Source organism: Mastigoproctus giganteus, chromosome 12 (genome assembly GCF_048544385.1).
Source record: "Mastigoproctus giganteus isolate SK-2022 chromosome 12, ASM4854438v1, whole genome shotgun sequence".
NCBI classification, from domain to species: Eukaryota; Metazoa; Arthropoda; class Arachnida; order Uropygi; family Thelyphonidae; genus Mastigoproctus; species Mastigoproctus giganteus.
Window position 1 is genome coordinate 108,320,525 of NC_143586.1, and position 21,850 is coordinate 108,342,374.

The 21,850-nt window shown below is 37.6% G+C and overlaps 1 protein-coding gene across 1 annotated transcript in view; it reads left to right on the forward strand.

Annotated features, from left to right (window-relative positions):
• Positions 1–2,892: 2,892 nt before the first annotated feature.
• The window catches only part of LOC150077329 (proton-coupled zinc antiporter SLC30A1-like), a 214,786-nt gene continuing 195,828 nt past the window's right edge, over positions 2,893–21,850 (forward strand). The window contains exon 1 of the mRNA XM_090385858.1: positions 2,893–3,064. The gene's annotated coding sequence lies outside the window, so the exon portion shown is untranslated. The remainder of the gene's footprint in view (positions 3,065–21,850) is intronic.

The window sequence follows — 21,850 nt, forward strand, 5'->3', positions numbered from 1 at the left end:
TGGTGTTTATAGACCTGGAAAAAGCATATGATAGAGTACCCAGACAAGAGGTATGAAGATGTATGAGGGAGAAGGGTACATCGGAAAAGTATGTAAGGCTTGTGAAGGATATGTACGAGGGAGCGGTGACTCAGGTTAAGAGCAGTGTAGGTATGACTGGGGGTTCTCTATAGAAGTTGGACTGCACCAGGGATCAGCTCTCAGCCCATTTCTGTTTGACCTGGTAATGGATGTGTTGGTGAGAGAAGTGAAGAGTAGAGCACCATGGAGTATGCTGTTCGCGGATGATATTGTACTGTGCGAATCATCCCAAGGAAAGGCAGAGAAGAAATTGGAGGAAAGCATTGGAAGATAGAGGCATGAGGATAAGTAGAACAAAGACAGAATATATGGTATTGAATGGAGAAGTTGAGAGTTCTATAAAACTGCAGGAGGAAAAGCTACAATCTGTTTCGAAATTTAAGTATCTGGGATCGAACGTTAAGAGGGATGGAGGATTGAGTGCAGAAATACAGCACAGATTGCAATGTGTATGGCTGAACTGGAGAAAGATGAGTGGGGTGCTGTGTGATAAGAAAGTTAATTGTAGAATGAAGGAAAGAGTGTATAAAACTGTAGTTAGACCCGCATTGATGTACGGTGCTGAGACATGGGTGATTACAAGGGCCCAGGAGAAGAAGATGGAAGTGGCGGATTGAGGTGGCTTGGTCATGTGGAACAAAAAAGTGAGGAGTATGTAGGGAAGAAGTGTGAAAAGCTGGAGGTGATAGGGAAGAGGAAGAGGGGAAACCTAAGCTGAGATGGAAGGACAAGGTGGCAGAGGATTTGAAAGAGAGAGGAAGCCCTGGTTAGAAAGGAATGGAGGAAGAGAATTAAGGAAGGGAATGCCGACCCCATGTGAACGTGAGAAGAAAGCGAGGACAAAGAAGAAGGTTAATTATTTGTATTTATTATTTATTTTATTTTATTTATTATTTTCCCTTTTTCTGTTTGTTTAATTATTTATTTTTTATTATTTTCTCCCTTTTTCTGTTTGTTTTATTTAATTTTTGTTATTTATTTTAATTATTATTTTATTTTTTATTATTTATTTTAATTATTATTATTTTATTTTATTATTTTTATTTATTTGATGGTACCCTCAGCTTGGGCAGCTGCGGGTACAGGATTTTGTTGGCACCCACTGGTATAGCACTACCTCCAGTGGGTGCGGGACTTTGCACTTTCTAGGGCAGACAAAGATTGCAATGATCAACCTCCATGGGCCTAGGGACATACATAGTTGTGGCTCACCTCCTCGTGGTGTAGATGGTCACCGGATAGGCTCTCCAGGAGATCCTGGCCTTCCCGGTGGCAAAGTGGCCAGAAACAACTAAACAACTTAACAACACACAGACTACACAAACACAACACTACACACGTTTCTGACCATTCTACAGTCTTGTATCTTCACAGAGCACAACGGCGGAGCTGAACTAATGTCCCGGAGCCGCTGTACAGAAGATATTATACATGTCTACCTCTCTCTCTCTCTCTCTCTCTCTCTCAGGGTAACTCAGAATTTTTTTTTTTTTTTTTTTTTGGCTAGTGTGGCATAAGCCTTAGGCTTCCTTGCACAATATGGCTAATAATAATAATAATAATAATAATAATAATAATAATAATAATAATAATACTGTACACTATACTGAAAGATCTTAACAGATGAAAGCAGTAGAGGGTAGATCTGAACTATGTGATGGACCAGCACCTCACGTCCATAATGCTGACCACTGTTATGCAAGGCATTGTGAGGCGTTGCATTGTCATGAGACATAACTTGTTTCTTGGTCATGTCGGACCACACACACACACACACACACACACACACACAGCTGGAAGTTGATGAATTCTGTTGATTAAGTCCATTTGGCATGCAGAAATTCGATAAGGGCACATACTTAATTTATCAATCTATCAAATAAAGTCAAAAAAGATGTACGGTTCGTTTCACTATTGGCGAAGGTACTTCCTCCCCCCCACCACAAAACGTCTGTTACCTTAATTTTTAAACAACTTTGTAGTACATAAAATCTGACATTGGAACGTTACCCCAATACGCACTACGCGAAGTAGTGAACCTTGCTCACTTAAATGTTGACTAGGGGTGTCACCGCCCGTCAGTTTCTAAACGTCAAAATTTGCATACTTCCAACAGTGCTTATTAAACATGACATGATATGATCTATGTAAAACGTTCAATGCAGTTTCTTAAAGAATGAATCATAAATATTTTTTATGCTTTTGGAAAGCTTTGTTTTTAATCATTATTTTTATTTTATTTTATTTTTTTAACGGCCATTTCAATATCACTTGGACTTTTCAAGAAAATTTCTAAATAAGCTGAAGGATATTTTTCTTCATTTTCTATTTTATCTTTATATATAAAATTGGCTTCTCTTAAAAACATCCATTAAAACTTATTTCTATCATTAATTTCCTGTATTATAAATAAATTTGAGCTCCAAGGGAAGTCACTGGCAAACTCTTCCACTAAGCCCTATTACAAAGCCAGTTATGCTCGCTATTTATACAAGCCAACATATTTTGGCATTTAAGCTACAAGACGCTGTAACAATTCTTTTTTTTTTTTTTTTTTTTTTTGTGAATAGTTTATCATTAATACATTTATTCCTTAACCACAAAGCTCTCGACATAAAGCAAGGTTAAATAATCTAACAGAAGTCTCCTGTAGCTCTGTGTGTTTTTATATACCCAGGAAATACGATGATCAACTCTTCCTCTCTGAGCAAGATACATCGACACCGTCCAATCTGTATGGCAATCACATTGTATACTTAAGAGGTGAAATGTGTGATCTAACACGACTGGTTCAGTTCTGCCTAGCTTGTGGACACGCATGGTTAGCAAAGCGTGCACACTGAAAGTTGGCCACTCAGTACAACTTGCTACTACTTAACCATGGTTATAACATTAGATGTAGACCGAAAACAACACTTCGCAGCTATTTAGGAGTGTAGTGAAATAAATTTATTTATAAATCAAAGAATACTCCAACGAGTAGGTAAGTTAAACGCCACTTTTAATCTTTTCCATTTCGTAGCTAAAGCTTACTTTTTTTTTCTTTTCTTTTTTTACGGTTTTTATTGATATTTGTTTTTTCCTGACCAATTACTATGTTAACCACTACATACAACAAACACTGCAGCGTAGAATTTTGCTGTGTGGAAAACAGATAACAGAAGTCTCCTGTAGCTCTTCTGTGCAGTTGGAACTATCGTAGACTCGATTTACCAAACATAATCAAATAATTGGCTGAAATAGATTCAGTCAACAGTGAAAGCGACTTTCTTTATAAGATTTCATTTTCTTATTATGAATGATGGAGGAGTTTTTCTCAAAAAAATTTAATCAATTGTAGCGCTGGCGTTGCCATAGCAGATTCCAGTAAGAAAGTTTGATTTATAGCCATATTGAAAAATGTGCACTTTCGTCTTAATCTGAAAGGATTAGCAAAAACTGGCTGGGAAATTTTGTTGTAAAGTTTCAGAAAAGTGAAAAGGTGGTTGAAAGTATATTATTATTATACGGAATCTGAAACCTTGGTAGCTCAAATTAACTTAATTTATTTAGTGTTTATGATAAGTTGTTGGATTAGTTATTCTCAGTGGTTTGAATTTGCTGTGGGTTTCATAATTTCAAGATTTTACGTTATTTGATTTTAGTATTGTATTGTAATTTCAATTGTAAATATCTACGTAGAATTACATGCATGGTAATAGGAGTCGTTTGCCCAGTGACGTATGTTATATAATTAAATAAAATATTTAAGGTGGAGTGTAGAACTTTATAAATGACTTTTGTAGAATTATTAACTAACCATTTAGCAACCATTATAATCAAACTGTATATCCTTACTTCATTGCAACGATGCCGCAACCACTACCAGATATCTTCAAGCCACTGTTTATCCGGCTATATTATACGCTGCTGAGATATGGGCATCTGCGTCGCCCTCACTTCAAAAACCGGTGTTCTCGTGTGAATACTGGACCCTGAAATGGGCCACAAATAAGCATCGCCGACCCCCTCAACGGAGAACAACTGACATGGCTGAGCAGCTAAATGTACTCAGGCTTCCGAGGTTAATTGACAACAGGCGTTTAATGACCTCAGTAAAAATGTACACAGGAGTGATAAACGCCCCAAACATCTGGGACTTCTGTCAGTGGCACAATCCTCCGCCATCCTTGAGGTCAGAGCCTACACTAACCCTCAAATACAACCGGCTGAAACTATGTAGTCGGTTCCTACCTGCCCAGGCACTCCCCAAAATTCAGGCACTGCTCCGTCTTGGAGTCGACCTTCAGAAATTGGCTACCGACTACAAATACCGTCACATGCTCCTCGAGTGGATTACATCGGTGGAACTGGGATAATTTCCTCCATATGACGTTCAAGTCCTTATATTTTCATTATTATAATTTCATTTTTACATGTTTAATTTTGTGTAACTAATAATTTCCATGTAACGGTAAATTTTTTTTGCCAATTAATCTCATTTATAATGTAAAACTCCTGGCCATGTCGCCGCGATGAGAATTATTGTCTCTAGTACATGTTCTGTACTTATCAGCAATAATAAAGAATTTATATATATGTCAACTACCCCAACTTTTTTCTTTTTTTTCAGTGGACGGTAATTGTGACACTTGTTCAAACTGTTGGTTGATAATGATGTGTTCTTAGGGTCTGTAGTCTAACGAAGAATCCTTATAATGTCACTTGTTGTGTGTCTGTCACCGCATTGTATCTCTGGAACCACTCAACCTATTGAAATTTTGCATGGGTTTGTACATCATGTTAGTCAACATAACGCCATATTGATTGTTGTTCACAAAAATTTGTCTGAGAAATGGGAGAGTAAAATGTGGGAGGGAGGGACAAAAAATGCTGTAGTTGAGAATCTATAGCTTATTATACGCCGTTGGAAAGAGCTCAACGAGTAGGTTTAAAATATAATTCTAAAATATTTTTTAAATTAAAAATGGCGGCGCCAGGCAGAAAAATGTGAGTAATTTTCTTGCTCCTCCCTCTATTTCCATCACTAATGGAGCTAAAAATTTAAAAATCACATTTACTTTTTGTGTTAAAATTTAAAAAAAAAAACAATTTTTTATTGCATTTCGATAACGCGCTTCTTTGTACTAAGTAACTCTCCTTTTGGTGACAAAATGGTGGCTAAATAGTTAGTTAATAATTCTACAAAAGTTATTTATAAATTTTGTGACGAGAAGTATTTTTTAACAATTTTCAAAGCTGGAGTTGTCTCTGCAAGGGGGTACTCAGAGAGCCAGTGTTGAGACGGCGGTGCTGAGGAGACACCTGCGCGGAGTCTTGCGCGGCTCTCACCTGCCAGTTTCTTCTCCAGGAAGAAGTCGGAGTCGCTTCTCCCACCCTTGTCATTCACAACAACTGGAAAGACTCAAATAGACAACGTTTTCGTTAGTTCCTCAGATGCTACACTAACGACCATTCATGACTACGGACCCTTCATTCTGAGTGCGCACTTAGTAGTTGACCAATTTATTTTCAAATAGCATCAAAGCAGAGTCAGACATGGGTTAGTTGTATTTGGTCCATGTACTTTATTTATTCTAACGCGGATTTGTTTATTTGCAGAAATATAATAAATAAATATAAAACCCAGTAATGAAAGGCAAAAGTTTCCAAGGAAAGTCTAACTCTAAAAAAATCCGAAAATTATATCGTACTGTAATTTCTATAATATGGATTACTGTATATTTTATAGATGGGGTAAATGTATGAAAGAAATGAAAGTCCTTTCATTGACTTTGATATTACACTGTGCTGCCACTTTATTAGGTACACCCACCTAGTAGCGTATTGAGCTTCCTTTAGCCTTTAAAACAACCTGAATTCGTCTAGGCATGGATTGAACAAGATGCTGAAAACGTTGTGCAGGAATGGAGTACCATACAGACATGTGTGTCACGCAGTTCCTTGAGATTCGACGGAGGTGTAGGCCTGCAGCAAACAGCCCTTTCCAGCTCATCCCAAAGATGTTCAATAGGATTGAGATCCAGAGACTGAGCAGGCCACTGCAGCAAATAAAAGTCATAGTCATGTTCCTGGAACCATTCCATAGTGATTCGGGCTTTGTGCATTATCCTGCTGGAAGTAGCCATCTGACTGAGGATAAACTGTCAACATGAATGGATGCACTTGGTCAGCAACGATGTGGCATTCAGACGTGAATCTGTGGGTATCAATGGACCCAATGTGTGCCAAGAAAACATTCCCCACACCATAACACTGCCCCTACCACCTTGCACAGTAGTCGTCAGACATGACGGGTCCATGGATTCATGTTGTTTTTGCCAAATTCTGAGCCTTCCATCAACATGCACCAGGGACTTCGACTCGTCAGACCAAGTAACTGTTTTCCAATCCTCGATAGTCCAGTTCTGTTGCTGTGCCCACAGGAGGCGTGATCTCTAGTTACACGATGTGGCCGTCGGGTGTCGTAGCCCATTCGCGACAAAGTGCTACTAGTGGTCTGTTGCGATATTTTGTTCTGCGCACCAAAATCGTATTCTCACGTGATGTGCGACATTGTGACCCGTCTGTTTGCTTGCACAATTCTAGCCATCCTCCTCTGACCGCTCTCATCAATAAGCGATTTTCTTCCATAGGAGTGCCATTGAGAGTATGTTTTCTGTTCGTTGCACCATTCTCGATACACCCTTGAAACTGTAGTACGCGAAAATTCCCCTGAATACGATTCAGGAGAACTGCCGTTTCAGAGATGCTTTGTCCAGCACATCTTGCACCTACTACCATGCCACGTTCGAAGTCTGTTAGATCTCTCCTTTTCTCTATTCTAGCTAGAGATTGTCGCTTTTCTAATTGGTTGTACGCTTAACTAATACTAGAAAGGTTGTTCTGCTGCATTTATATCCACAATGTGGTCATGTGAATTGCAACGTAGTGGGACAAACCATTTGTGTGTACAGCAGGGGTGTACCTAATAAAGTGGCAGCACAAATGTATGTTGAGAGGGCTATTTCAGGAGTTGCTCAGTGCTACACTATAAATTAACATCACCACAAGACATGATTTGCCTACACTTATTGGCACTTTTATCTTTGAGAGACGAAGCATTCCATCAGTGCAGCAGCTGACAAATTAATGAGAATTTAATTCACAGTTTGGATCTCAAAAGGTATGAAAACTGAATAGATCTGTAAGATCTGTTGTTGAAGGGTTTTGCGCATCAGCTACTTAAACCATGTTGCGTCATATATATTATGTCCGTTAAATTTGCGCGTGTTCTGTGGTCGATTTTCTGCTTGCTGGACGAAAAACTCCGAGTTTCCGGAAGGGGGAAAAAACATGCTACCCTCGTCTTAGACCGACTAATTCAGGCACGTTGTGGAAAAGGACAATAAAAATTCCTCCCGCCATTTACGGAATTCGAAGTCGGGACTTTACCACTCGGTGTGGGGAGGATGGCAATTATACCACAGCGTTACTCACGAGGACGAAAGACTTTCTCATATTTTCCTGATCTATAAAAAAAAAAATAATAATAATAAAACTAATTTTTCAAAATTATACCATAATGGGCATCTTTTGATAAAGAAAGAAAAGCAGTAAATTACTAAAATTGTTAACTGCTTGTTACTTTATTTTTACATTAAGCATGGTTTATGTGATTAAATGTTTTTCTAGGTAGCTTATGTTAAAAATATGGATAGATCGTAGCATGCTGGGTTACAGACCGGCACGTTTGGAATGCAAGTTATATAATATCTGTCTTTTCATTAATCATTACTTTTAATTGTTGAATAACTAAGAGCAATTCACATTGAAGTCTTTATTAATAAATTAAATATAAAGAAATAAAAATTCAGAAAAAAAATGTCCTGCTTCGGTTATTGCTGAGAACCCTTCCATAAATAGAAGATTTTTCATCAATAAACGACTTACGTTGTTAGGCGTTAGTTTGGGAAAGACAATGTAAAGAATAACGGTGTCATATTAACCATGATTCTCTATATGAGTTTCATGGGACTCGCCATTGCACGATGTTATTTTAATGGGAATCTTGAATAATATTTCAAATTATTCACGATTCCCATTAAAATTTTCTCGACTTTTCTTTTCATGTTGAGGAGCAGGTTATATCACTCAAAGCAAATCAGGATGTCTTGTAACATTGCATTCGTCCTGCCATTGCCATAGTCTTCACTTATGGAGCCAATACAAAAAAAAAAAAAAAAAAAAAAATTGAGGACATAAGTCTAAAGCATTTTTCGATTCAAATGAAACAATGAACGTAAAATGAGCAGCAAGCAGTATCAGTGACATATTCCACATTAAAAACTCTAATTAACATTTATTGTCTGCATCTTTTAAAATTTCACTAATTAGCTGAATAAAAATTGTAGGATTTTCATCCAACCATTTATATTTCGATGCATCCCACGTAAACCAAGCACTCAAGAAAGGGAGTACGAATGCATTGTACAGTCGTTAAATGCTGTACAACTGCATTTAGCTCTCTTGTCTAGCACGCTTGAGTGAAAAAGACCTGAGTTCGAATCCCGTCAATGAAGGGAGGAATTTTTATGGGTCTTTATCACAACGTGGCTGAGTTAGTCGGTGTTCCACAGGCTTTTCCGTCATATTATGCTCTTGCCTATCAATATACTCGTGAATCCTCGCTATAGCAAGTCAGCACAATATCATGTGAATTCCAGAAAAGCCTGGGTTTCGAATGATCTATCTAGTGGTTCAAATTAGGACAAAATCCTGCGCCCTCAAGTCTCACTCAACATGTCACAGTGAGCGTACTCGCAGCGACAGAATTGCGTTGTGTTTTTTCATCCCGAAACAACTCTTAGCTAAGGGCTGGTTCGAAATGCCGCCATAAATGATTCTTAAAAATAATTATTGTTCAGTGAATTGTATGTAATTTAGAAAGAATGATCAGAACGCAAAATAATAACAAACAAAATAAGTTTATTTAACATATATGTATACAAATGAGTACAATATAACTGGTAAATAAGTTAGATTAATTGGTATTTAATTGTTAGACAAATTAATTGAATGCAAGCATTATCTTGCTGTTAGCTATATTACAATGTTGTAATATTCTTCATATGGTTTTTCCACTAATTCCTTAGCAAGTGCAAAATAATTAGTGTTTGTCAGAGCATACCACTGTTCAAAATATGAAACAGGTAATTATATTATCTTAATAGTGTAATTAGTAATTGACAATTAAATTAATAAGTCGCATTCTTACTAAGATTGAATACTACGGAAATAATACAATTGTCGGGGTATATTTATATATATGAGGACAGATGTCTTATAAATATAAATGCATTAAAACGTATGCAACTTGTAGGTTCTGCTTTTGTGCAATTTAATACCGTTTGTTATTAAACAATAAGGGTTGTCTTACCCGAAAATATTCTGCAACGCCTCGGGGGGGGGGGAATCTGTATTCAGACATCAATACGATTCTTTTCTCATCTTTTCCTATTAATTATTAATTTACCTCTTCTTCACATAATGACAAAAATCGGCCAAAACTATCACTGATCTTTCTTCAGTCATGTCTTGCACAAAGATCACTGTGTCTGTGTGTCCGTCTCTCTTCCCCTTTTCCAATATATATCTCCGCATCCCCTCAACTGCGCTCCCTAAGAATTGTCTTATTCTCACGAGTCAACTATGTGGGGGGGGGAAGAATTAAATGGATACTGTACCATGCACGGCGTCGTAGTGACAATTAATATCTTTATAAAGGTCTTGTTATGCAAGACCTGCTGTGTCTTGTTCTGTAATTTCTACTCATATACAATTCACCGTTCTTCGGACCTTTGCATTCGATCAACATTCTTGTCCGCTCAGGAGAACGGGTGACGTCACTGTAGTGTAGTATTACGGCGAGCGCACCCCTGGGGTGTTTGAATTCGAAAGTAAAAGCTTAGCTCAAGTGACGCTATCGTTATATAATTTAGTTGTATAGGCCGTGAAAAATATATCAGGCATTATTAGGCCAAATACCTCTTGAACATAAGTGAAAGGGCTGAAAATGAAAAATATTTTTCACACACCTTCCCCCTACGGATAAGAAATTCTGAGCGCCGAGAATTTCACAAGCTCAAAATTTCTCAAATTTTTTTTTTTTTTTTTTTTTTTAAAAAAAAAACGTGTAACATGAATTCTACCGGTGTAAAAAAAAATGAAGTGACAGACATCTTTCCTCTTACAGAATTCGGATTGTTCTCCGCTATGATAAATGGTACCCCAAACAAAAAGAAATAATGTGTCTACATACACTTTTCAAAATCTTCTGAGTCCTCTAATCCTACCTTGGATGAGCCAACAACTTGGTCTGCAGACCTTAAACAAAATCCCATATTAGCAAATAAATTTTCACAAGAGGTGTTTATCATATATGCAATGTCTATATTGTAGCAATGTTTATTTTTGTATTAACACAAATTGTTGTAGTATGTTGCACTGAATGTTCTCTACACAAACGTCTGAACTAGACATTTGAAGCACTGGAATACTGATAGGATTGTTCATTGTTGGTCAGGGAAAAATACTGGAACTTCTTCTCAAAGAATTCTTTGGTCACATTTCCTTTATATCAGCATTGACTCCACACAATAGTATTACATGCAACAAAAAAAAATCAAAGAATCTGTATCTATTCTTTTTAACAAAATTAGTATAATATGACAGTAGATATACTATTCATTATGACAGTTAGCAACTGAGACAACACAAATGTTCAATACATAAGACATCCTTTTATAATGAATGTATTTAAAATATATCAAGCAAACAGCAAAAAAAAAAAAATATTCTTCTAACATGTGAACATTTTTTTACTTATTCTATTTTATTTATTTTTTTTTTAAAGGAAAATATAGCAAACATCAAACACTAAGTGATTATATAATATAAATCCTCATATATAATTAAATTCTTGCAACTAATATACAGAATTTGCAATAAGAACAAAAAATCATAGAATACATTGAATAAATATGGCTGCATGTTCCAACTTATACTTGCAATGTTATAAGACTACAGATTCAATTGTAAAATTTAGGCAGTTATATTAACTGACCAATTGTATAGTTTAACTGTTCAGCACCTTCTGATGGTGCAACCATCATCTGTGGAAAATATCTCACTAACTCTCCAGACATAGAGAGAGTTCTTGGGTTCACAAATCCTTAGAGTTCAAGCCTGAGTACACTTGTTGGCTGTGAGGACAACATAATGTTCCTTGAGTGATTTCATGGAGATAATCCTTCACTATTAACTGGAACACCATGTCATAGCATGAGAAAGACTAAATGTTCACTACAGTTCTGAATGGGAGAACTTTTTGCATGCCTTCAGAGGAAGGACAACCATCATGCACATAAAACTGAGACATCCAAAAAAAAATATCCTCTAAGCAACTGAGCAAGAAGATAGTAAAATGTTAAGTGGATCTCATTTTCTCTTTTTGTCTTTCTTTTTTTTTTCTGGACAATTTGTTCAACTGATAGGTTCACAACCTTTATTCATCTTTTCAGATTTGTTTTGACTTGTATGAGAGGGGGTGAGGTCTCATGCCATTTACCCTTCATCTATACACTTTCCACTCACTTTTCTTGTACTTGATCACATTCCAAAACTGTCACCTCCTTATTTCTTTTCAATAAATGGATTTTTCTCTCTATTTTCAAAACAGAAACACACAAGTCACTCATGCCAGATAAACAAGATTCCCTTAACAGAAATTGGTAACCAATCTCTAAACTTGAAAATGAGCTCTGATCTTCTCAATCAGTGCACTATTTTAATCATCAGCTATCTGGATTATCAAAGGCAAGAGCACAAGATTGATACTTCAACAGTTTGCTTTCTGTTCGCTTTTCATTGTAGTTGATATTGACCAAGTATGAGTACTATTCAAACTCTCTTTACATTAATACAATATCAATAACCTTTCTAATGTCATACATGATAAAGTTCCAAATGGTGGATAAATTTCCTTCCAAAAAAAAAAATATTTGTGGAACTAGAACTCTGATTTTTATTGTTTCAAAACTTTAACTCAGGATGAGGCTGAGTATTCTTTTTCAAAATGGTACAAGGAAAGATTCTCCTATCTTCATCTAGAAACACAGGTGTTACTATTTATTACACTCTACTCTTCTCTTCGGAGGAACGACAAAACAAGCAGTAACTGGGCGGAACCAGCCGTCCTCAGGCCACTTATTTCATCCGATCTTCAAAAGAAAAAGCCTAAATATATATATAGACATATTTATATTTTTTTCCAGAATCTTTTCTCTTGTAGTGAAATTTTAGTCAGGCAATGAGAGAGAAGAAAACAAAAGAAACTAGGGGGTGCACCCAAAAGGCCCTAGTATCCACTGCAACCTTCCTCTCAAAATTGGCCTATACAATTGCAACATGTTTTGTGGGATGAGGGTGATAATATAGGTTCCATAAGAAAATATTTTCTTCAATGGTCAAATTTGAATAAGAGTTCTAGTATTTATCTTCTTTTACCTTCTCTTTTTTTTTTTTTTTTTTTTTTAAAACAACTCCTGAAAATAACTCTTGTTTTTATTTGAATTCCAGATTCTCTTTCCATGTTCTCTACCTGTATCCTTTAATTCTCTGTGCTCACTACATCATCCCTAACATAACTGCTGATAAACACAATGATAGAGTTTGATGAGAACTAACCTTTCTGTTCCCTTTATAAGTAAAAACTTCATGGGTCTGATACTCTAATTAATCAGAAACTTCATTTAATGTATCTCTTAGCTTATAATCAAATCATCTTCAACCGAATGCAATATTCATCTCATGACACTATGCATCAATTTAGCATGATACTGGAATCATTATTCTTATATAACTTTCCCTCTCCAAGAACTGACTTCTTTTCTTTATAGATGGAGGAAACACAATAACAAACTTTTCCTCATACTGTTTTCTCTTTCTCACAAATTTCAATTTTGCTTCTTTATAGTTTTAATCTCTCCACGCATCTCTTATAAGACCTGCCAAATCAAGGCCTCTGTCATCATTTGGTGTATTTAACCTCGCGGTAAGTGGACTTCCCAACATCCACTGAATAGTCCTATCTAATCCACTGGGTTGATCAGCGTGATCAGCACTTCCATGTTCTTCTGTATTTTGATCAGAAGATTCGCCTCTCTGCATCTCTGTTTCATGAGAGGAGCTTCCATGTTCTGTTCCTACTCTACTGTCAGAAGCTGATTCGTGAATTCTCACTTCATTTTGTGACGGTGGATTGAGGGTTACCACATATGGTGTGTGAGTTACACGACTACGACTGCGCAAATTATAGTCATGTGTCTGTGCTGGCTTATGGGTAGATTCAACTGTCTCTTCAGACTGTTTTCTCACTGATGGCCTATTTTGGTTCTCTTTTGGAGACATCATCATAGGTTCTGAAATAGGTGCAGTTCTGGTTGGCTGCAAATACACAGGTTGGGGGTCTATGGGTGGGATTAAATCACATTCTTCTATTATGGGGTCATCAAAGATCCATGTTTCTTTTGGCACTGTCTCTGTACCAGGTTGATCTTGTATTTCACCATTTTCTGATTCTTCTGACTCTTCTACTCTAAGTTCAGGAAACACTTTTCTATTTACCACCTTTGTCAATCTATCAACATGTACAATCTGCTTGTCCTTTGGCTTATTTATATTCTGTATTTCATAGTTAACCAATGAGGGTTGACTGATTACTCTGTAAGGTCCTGTACTCAATCGAGCCAGTTTCTTCGTCGCACCGACTTTTACCTTGGGAGTAAAAAGGTAAACAAGGTTTCCTACTCGAATATTCTTATCCACAGCTACTGCTGCTCTACGCTGTTCTTGTTTCTGCACTGCTTCTTCTAAATGTTCAGAGACCATTTCATAAGCTCTACGGAGTCGTGCACACATTTCTTCTGAATAGTTCTCTAAGGATGCGTAACTTGGCCTTAATTTTGCATGCCATAAATCTGAAGGTAACACTAAATCTCTGCCATAGATTAAAAAGTTGGGTGTTTCTTGAGTAGAACTGTGAGTTGCAGCATGATATACAGCCACAGCCAATGGAATCATTTCGTCCCAGTCAGTCTGAGTCTGATTTATGACATGGGATAATATGTTCGCTAAGGTACGATTTATACGTTCGACTTTTCCGTTTGCTTGTGCATGGAAGCTAGATGTATGTAGTTGATGAATGCTCATCTTCTCACACACTTGTCGCAATAATGAGGACATGAAATTTGTACCTTGATCTGTGAGTATGTATTTAGGAATTCCATGTCTCGCTATCACATTGTTTATAAATGCTGTGGCTACTTCATCTGCCTTCTGAGTTTTGAGTGGAACTGCTTCAACATAACGCGTGAAATTATCCACTGCTAACAATAAATATTTGTGTCCTCTCAAGGACATAGGAAGTGGTCCTAGGATATCTAATGATACTCGCACCCAAGGTGAATTTTCACTGGGAACTCTCATCAGCGCTGCTTTGGCTTTCGGATTGTATCCTTTTCGTTCCAAACACGATGGACATGACTCAATATAATTCTTAATGTCGCTGTAAATCCCAATCCAGAAAAAATTCTTTCTGAGTTTCTCCAACGTCTTCTGTAGCCCAAGATGGCCGCCAGAAAGAGCGTTCTCGTGGGATGCTTTCAATACTTCTGTCTTTAGGCCAACGGGGACCACTAATTGTTCTGTTGGCTCTTCTCTTGTCGCTCCAGGGTCAGATAAAGTGTAATGATATAGTATTCCCTCTTTCGATAAATAGAAGGAATCTGGGATTTTTGCTGATGCCTGGGGTATTCCTTCCAATTGTTCAATTAAGTTTTGCAAAATTGGATCTTCTCTTTGCAGGGTTTTAATTAAATTTCTGGTTTGTTGCTGGGGCATCACCAATGACTCCATGGTTAAATTAGCTGATATGGGAGCTACTAACTCAGTTGTTTTAGCCTTTCTTAGCCTTTTTTTCTTTTCATCCTCTTCTAACACTGGCCTTGAAAGAAAGTCTGCGTTCGAATGTACTTTACCAGGACGGTACTGAATTTGGAAGTCGTATTCTTGTAAAAGCATACTCCATCTCGCTAAGCGGGGAGAAGGATTCTTCAGATTGAGCAAATAACTCAAGGGTTGGTGATCTGTTATCAGGGTGAAATGATTGGACACTAAAAAAGGTCTGAACTTTGTGACTGCGAAAACAATAGCCAAAGCTTCTTTCTCTGTCGTACTATAATTCAATTCTGACTCCTTTAATAGCCTAGAAGCATAGGCAACTGGCTGTCTTGTATCTTCATCCATCTGAAGCTCGAGACAGGCCCCTACACAGTACGCTGAGGCATCAGTAGATAAGAGAAATGGTTTTGTAAAGTCAGGAAAAACCAACAGAGGTTCAGTTGTCAAGGCAGTTTTCAGTTGATCGAAAGCGTGCTGCGTGGAACAGTCCCAAACAAAAGGTTTTTCTTTTTTTGTTAGCGAAGTGAGAGGTCTTGCTATCTCTGCATAATTGGGAATAAATTTCCTATAGAAACCTGCCATTCCAAGAAATGATCGGACTTGTTTTACGGACCGGGGGGGGCGTGCGTCTCGAACGGCGACTAAGTTTTCTCGATCCGGACGGATGCCTTCAGAACTAACTAAATGCCCAACATATTTAAACTGTTCTTTCAGGAACTCACATTTCTTAGGTTTTAGCTTAAGGTCGTATTCTCTCAGACGCTGGAAAACCTTTCGCAACCTCAAGAGATGCTCATTCAGGTTGGGCGATGCAATAATTATATGATCAAGGTAAGCGAAAATCGATTCTTCCCTGAGACCATGAAGCACTAATGATAAGGCTTTCAAGAATGACGAAAATCCATTCTTTAATCCATGTGGCATTCGAGAAAACTCAAATAAGGCTTCTCCAATAGTGAAGGCGGTTTTGTGACGATCAGCTGGGTGCACCTCAATTTGATGGAATCCACTTCGCAAATCAAGTGAAGAGAAGTAGCGCGCTTTCCCTAAAAGTTGGAGAATTTCATTTAAATCTGGGACAGGATATGCATCTGAAACCGTTTTCGCATTCAATCTCCGAAAATCAATACACAGCCTATATGATTGGTCCTTTTTGCGCACCAAAACAATTGGCGCTGAATATGGGGAGTTGCTGGGTTGAATGATGTTTGCCTCCAAAAGTTCATTCACCTGCCTTCGAACTTCATCTTTCAACAAGAAAGGAACTCTATAAGCTGACTGCTTAACCGGTATACTGTCCGTCAATTTAATTCTATGTTTATATACCTTTGAATTTCCTAGCTGAGCTGGACACTTGGCAAAAATGTCTCTATATTCATACAACAAGTCTGATAGTTTACGTTTCTGATCACCAGTCAAATGATCAAGATTAAAATCTTTTAAAGTTACAGGAGATGTCTTATTTTCTTCTACTTCCTTACCTGCAAAAGTAACTGGATTAATTTCAACCCTTTCCAAACTAGCAATACCCATCCCCTTTGGAAGATATAAAGGCTCAGTTGACAAATTTGCCACCAGGACTGATACTAATCCATCGGACTGTACTTTGTCCACTGAACAACGGACAGCTAAGTCCTCATGACCAAGGTTATAATTAGGCTCTGTTAACACCAGTTGTTCTGTGGAAACAGCAAGCTGGTTACAATAGGCTGTCAAAACCCTTTCGGACGATCCTGGTAGTACATGTTTACATGTGAGTTTAGCTACCACGGGTTTAGAACTCATAATTCGTTCCTTAACACCTACTTCTCTTAAACAAATATTCAATGGGATTGAGCGAACTATTTTTTTACCTAAGTCAATTATGAACGAAAAACGTCTCAAAACATTCAATCCTAATATAACATTATATTGTCCGGTGAAATTTCCATTAGCTACCAAAACATTATCTTGAAAACTTGCATTATCCAGTTTAATGTTTACTGTAATTTCAGTATGGATCGGTACTACATATCCAGAAACACCCGTTACCGTCAAGTCTGGAGCTCTTGGATTTAGAGATTTATCTTTTTTAATTTTATTAAATAAATCTGTACTAATTAAAGTTACGCTAGCGCCTGAATCTACCAAAAATTTAGCCTCAACATTTTGAACTGATCCCATGATCAACGGCAATTGAGAATCGTTATCTAAAATATAAACTCCATGTTGTACATTTTTGTGATTGGCATACGATTTAGCTCCTCTATAATAATTTTGACCTGGTAACACATTTCTATGACGCAGATAGTCCCTTCTATTTCCTTCTGACATCCGTTTATGTCAGAAATACCTATCTCTACCTTGTCTGTAACTTACATTATCTACCTGGTTAATTTGCCTACCAAAAATCGCTTTAGGGTGAGTTTCTCCCTGATTAAACTTATTTCTAGGTATTTCTTTTGTTGCCCCCGTGTAAGAGTTCATATCTGTCCTATTTCGATTATTATAATACATTTGGTTTGCATTTTTCACCCCATTTCCATTAAAATTGCAACTTTGTGTATTAACATAAGGCGTCCGATATTTTGGTAACGCAGTGTATTCACGCGCTCCGCGACTCGGGCACGGACGGTTAGAATAAGTTGGCGTCGGTCGGGAGCTGCTCGGACGACGGCAAGCGGCATAGCGTCTTACTGCCTGTCTTGCTTCGTACGTAGGGTTACAGTATACATGCTTCCCAGCATAGCACGGAGCAGGAACGCGTCTCTCACTTCTGGCGAGTTCATTGCTACTGACGCCTGAGGGCATAGCGTCTCTTCGTTCGTCAGACCGCGAACACGTATAACTGGACGCTCTATTATTGTAGGGTGAAAAATATGGATAAGCCGCAGTATCAAAATTTTGACATCGTTCCGTTTCGTAAATTGGCGTTTGTAAATTATTACAAGTCGCGTTACTTACAGCTAAGGCTTTAAACGATTGTTGTAAATCTAGTATTTGATCTTGTAAAGGTTTAATAAATTTTTCGAAATAATTTTCCTGCTGGCTATCGACTTCATTATTAGATTGACAATATATGGCATTAACTGGTTTATGTTTTGTTTCTGTAATAAATTCATTTGCTTCCTCTCGTTTCGAAATAATAATTGCTTGATGGAAAGTGAGGGGGTTTTGTGACAAGACTATCCTTTTAATTTTATTTGAAACACCCCTAAGAAACTGGGCTAACATTGCCTGATCTAAAATCGACTTTGCTTCAGGGGTTTCATTCTGTATCTTAAACGCCTTTCTTGCCAGGTTTTGAATTCGGGCTCCAAAGCTGGTGACATTTTCGTCAGGTTTTTGCACAGTATTAGCGAATTCACTTAAACAAGTGACTATGGGTTCCGTTTTTTCAAAGTGAGCTAAGAAAGCATTTTTGAACACGTTATAATTTTTTTCCTTCCGTAATTCAATGGATTGTGCTAGAAATTCCGCGGCCAAAGAACGAAATTTCGCTCGACAAATCGAGATGAGTTCGGAATCACGCCAATATGCTAGTTCCCCTACGCTTTCTAAAGTTTCAAAAAAATATTGGGCAGATGGACCTTCATCTGTACCAAAAAAAGTAGGCACAAGGCCGAGAAAACCTGAGATATTAGCCACACGCAGTCTGTCAGATCCGGGAGGGGATTGCGTTTGTTGCGTATCAAACAATGGGGCAGAAAGGTCGGTTGAAGTTTGTGGGATTTGTTCTTCCATGTTGGATTTATAAGTGTCTATGTTAAATTAGGTGACTCTATTAATATTTGAGTAAAATTCGGGGTGGGAAGGTCCCTCCAAAACAGTGTACTTACCTTTACGTAGCTGAAACAGAACTAAACAGTTAGTACTGAGCAATGCTAAAAACAAAATGAGTTTCTAACATATAGCAACTAGAATTTTTTTTTTTTTTGTAATTTATTATTATTATTTGTTTTGACAAATCAATTAACTACTACTAAATGCTTCTAGTTGCTAATGTTACTACTATGTATGTACTTGAGGACTATGTTATTTGTATTGCTGAAAAAAAAAACTAAAATTAATTAAAATGCCTCTAACCATTCTCTGTATACACACAAAATCACTAGTGTTAGACGTTTCCCTTTTATTCTATTACCACATTAATCCCTTATTTGTCTTCTATTCACAGTTACTCTTGTTGTGCTTTGCTCTTCAGTTTACAGTAATCCTCATAACTCACAAGCTTTCATATATAAAAAAAGAGGTTTTTCATCCCGCAAAAGCACATTTCATCCTGGTCACGATTAGCAACCAGTGTTCCACAGGCTTTTCCGTCATATTATGCTCTTGCCTATCAATATACTCGTGAATCCTCGCTATAGCAAGTCAGCACAATATCATGTGAATTCCAGAAAAGCCTGGGTTTCGAATGATCTATCTAGTGGTTCAAATTAGGACAAAATCCTGCGCCCTCAAGTCTCACTCAACATGTCACAGTGAGCGTACTCGCAGCGACAGAATTGCGTTGTGTTTTTTCATCCCGAAACAACTCTTAGCTAAGGGCTGGTTCGAAATGCCGCCATAAATGATTCTTAAAAATAATTATTGTTCAGTGAATTGTATGTAATTTAGAAAGAATGATCAGAACGCAAAATAATAACAAACAAAATAAGTTTATTTAACATATATGTATACAAATGAGTACAATATAACTGGTAAATAAGTTAGATTAATTGGTATTTAATTGTTAGACAAATTAATTGAATGCAAGCATTATCTTGCTGTTAGCTATATTACAATGTTGTAATATTCTTCATATGGTTTTTCCACTAATTCCTTAGCAAGTGCAAAATAATTAGTGTTTGTCAGAGCATACCACTGTTCAAAATATGAAACAGGTAATTATATTATCTTAATAGTGTAATTAGTAATTGACAATTAAATTAATAAGTCGCATTCTTACTAAGATTGAATACTACGGAAATAATACAATTGTCGGGGTATATTTATATATATGAGGACAGATGTCTTATAAATATAAATGCATTAAAACGTATGCAACTTGTAGGTTCTGCTTTTGTGCAATTTAATACCGTTTGTTATTAAACAATAAGGGTTGTCTTACCCGAAAATATTCTGCAACGCCTCGGGGGGGGGGGAATCTGTATTCAGACATCAATACGATTCTTTTCTCATCTTTTCCTATTAATTATTAATTTACCTCTTCTTCACATAATGACAAAAATCGGCCAAAACTATCACTGATCTTTCTTCAGTCATGTCTTGCACAAAGATCACTGTGTCTGTGTGTCCGTCTCTCTTCCCCTTTTCCAATATATATCTCCGCATCCCCTCAACTGCGCTCCCTAAGAATTGTCTTATTCTCACGAGTCAACTATGTGGGGGGGGGAAGAATTAAATGGATACTGTACCATGCACGGCGTCGTAGTGACAATTAATATCTTTATAAAGGTCTTGTTATGCAAGACCTGCTGTGTCTTGTTCTGTAATTTCTACTCATATACAATTCACCGTTCTTCGGACCTTTGCATTCGATCAACATTCTTGTCCGCTCAGGAGAACGGGTGACGTCACTGTAGTGTAGTATTACGGCGAGCGCACCCCTGGGGTGTTTGAATTCGAAAGTAAAAGCTTAGCTCAAGTGACGCTATCGTTATATAATTTAGTTGTATAGGCCGTGAAAAATATATCAGGCATTATTAGGCCAAATACCTCTTGAACATAAGTGAAAGGGCTGAAAATGAAAAATATTTTTCACATCGGTCTCAGGCGAAGGTATCATGGTTTTCCTCCCAGAAACTTGGGTTTTTCTTCCAGCAAAACAGAAAATCGACATCAGAGCAGAAACAATTTACAGACAATATACACGAAGAAACATGGCCTTAGTTGCCGATGCTCCTAAAACCAATAACAATAACTGCATTTAACGAGACACTGCTTAACAAAATTAACAATACGTAAAATGTGGTGTAACTCGTGTAGCTTGCGATTAATCGGGGGAAAATTTGGTACGGTGCTGCATCACAGAATAACAATGAAATGAGGAGATAGCCAGGAACTTCGGATAGGTATAAGGGACATTTGTAGGCGTTGTATAAGAATTACCAGAAAGATCACATTACAGAAGTCGCTACAAGGTGCTCGAAAATATGGTCACATGACATCAGTACGGTGTATGATCCCCTCTGATGGCTGAACAGGCCGGACACGGTGAACCATGCTCGATATAAGGGGGTATATAAGATTCTGTGGCAACAAATCCCATTCTTCCACCAGTTCAGCCCTTAGCTTACCAAGTGACCGAGGAGTTGGCTGTCGGTGTGCAATGCGACGCCCAAGGGGGGGAGATTCAACATATGTTCGATCGGATTTAAATCTGTAGAACGTGCTGGCCACGGCAGTTGTTGGATTTCAATTTCAAAATATTCCTCCACCACTTGAGCTCTATGTGCAGTGGTGTCATGCATGAATAGAAAATCTGGGCCAATGCACCCTTAAAAAGTCGCACACAGGGTTCGAGGATCTGTTCTCGGTACCTCTGCGCAGTCACAGTACCCCCTATCAAAAACATGACGAGGGTAACGGCCATTGATGATTATTCTGCCACACACGAGAACGCTGCCTCCACCTAAGTTTCCCCTTCTCTAATGTTGGAGGAATGGTACCGCATTCCTCGTTGTCTGCAGATGAAATAACGTCTAGAATCTGTAGGCTAAAACAGGACTCCAAGTCACATGTTCATGGCATATGTTTTGACGAGCTCCGAAGTTGTTTGGGGTTA